Raw genomic sequence first — 1,815 nt, 5'->3', positions numbered from 1 at the left:
TCTGTAACTGGATCATGCTGCAACAGGACTGCACCAACTGCATAGTCCGAGGCATCCGTTTCAACTAAGAATGGTTCTTTGTCATCCGGATGATTCAAAATAGGAGCTGACATAAAGGCTTTTTTTAATTCCTGAAATGCCACTTCGGCCTGAGAATCCCAAAAGAAAGGAATCTTGTTGCTGGTCAGACGAGTCAACATGGCAGTTAAGTGAGAAAATTGAGGAATGAAACGTCGGTAAAAATTAGCGAAGCCCAAGAACCGTTGCAGTGACTTAACATCATGGGGCTGTTTCCATTCCTGTATGGCTTGCAGTTTCGTGGGGTCCATCCGAACTCCTGTGCTGCTGATTACATAGCCTAGGAATTCCACAATTTCCAGATGAAATTGGCATTTCTCAGCTTTGGCATACAAATGATTGGCAGATAATCTACGGAGGACTTCTGAACATGTTCAACATGAGCCATGCGAGTAGAAGAAAAAATCAAGATGTCGTCCAGATATACCCATACTGACACTCCTACAAGATCTGAAAAGACAACATCCATGAACCGTTGGAAGACGGCCGGGGCATTGCAGAGTCCAAACGGCATTACCCTATACTCGTAATGCCCAAAAGGTGTTTTGAAGGCCGTCTTCCACTCATCACCATCTTTAATCCGCACTAAGTGGTAGGCTCCTCTTAAATCCAACTTGGTGAAGATCTGAGCAGATTTCAAGGATTCAATGATGTCTCGGATGAGTGGCAGGGGGTATCGGTCCTTGCACGTGATTTCATTCAACCGGCGATAATCAATACACGGGCGCAAAGTACCCTCTTTCTTTTTGACGAAGAAAAGCGGAAATCCCGCGGGGGATTTAGATGGTACAATGTAGCCCTTATCAAGGCAATCCTCGATGTACTCCTGCAGGACACCCTTTTCTAATTGCGTCAAAGAATAAACCTTGCCATGAGGAATGACTGCATCAGGCAGAATATCAATGGAGCAGTCGAACTGTCTGTGAGGAGGCAATGGAATGTCTTCTGGTTTGGAGAATACTTTGAGAAATTCAGCATATTCCTGAGGTATGGACTGAGTAACACATAGGCGGACAGAGGTGTTTCCAGGAGTGGGTAGCCCCAAACCAGATTTCGGCGGAAGGGTATCACGAAGACGACATTCCTGAGAACAACGTGCAGAAGAAAAGACCATGGTTCGGGAAGTCCAATTGACCTGTGGATTGTGGTAAAGCAGCCAAGGCAAGCCGAGCACTACCGGGAAGGAGGGAGACTTGATCACATCCAACGAAATCCGTTCAAGATGTTCTTCCACTGATAGCCATAACTGACCGGAATGTTGGCACACAGGACCCGAAGACAATGGTGTACCATCGATTACCTCAACCACTGCTGAATGTTCCTTGCGATACAGGTGGATCCCATTGGAAACCGCAAACGAGGCATCAATGTAATTGCCCGATGCTCCACAGTCCAGAAGAGCCCTGGTCGTAATGCATTTCCCTTGCCATGCAATACCGACTTCCAAGACCAACAAGGGCACCGAGTGCATGGGAGGAAGGTCTGAATCAGAAAAACGGCCCACCGCTGCCTTCTCACCACACAGCGGGCCTGTTAGTTTTCCGACTTCTTCAAGGGACGTAGAGGACAGGTACCTAGATAATGTCCAGTCCCTCCACAATACAGACATAGGTTTTGTTGACGTCTTCTCTTCTTCCCAGCCTCAGATAATGGTCCGTGAATAGCTCCCAGTTGCATGGGCTAAGGACCCACGTCAGTTGGGGTTGTAGATCCTGAAGGGTGTACTGAGAGTCCCGG

This window comes from Ambystoma mexicanum, chromosome 1p, assembly GCF_040938575.1.
Source record: "Ambystoma mexicanum isolate Mex_15411 chromosome 1p, UKY_AmexF1_1, whole genome shotgun sequence".
Classification (NCBI taxonomy): Eukaryota; Metazoa; Chordata; class Amphibia; order Caudata; family Ambystomatidae; genus Ambystoma; species Ambystoma mexicanum.
The sequence above is the reverse complement of the archived record's forward strand: the minus strand, read 5'-3'. Positions refer to the sequence as shown.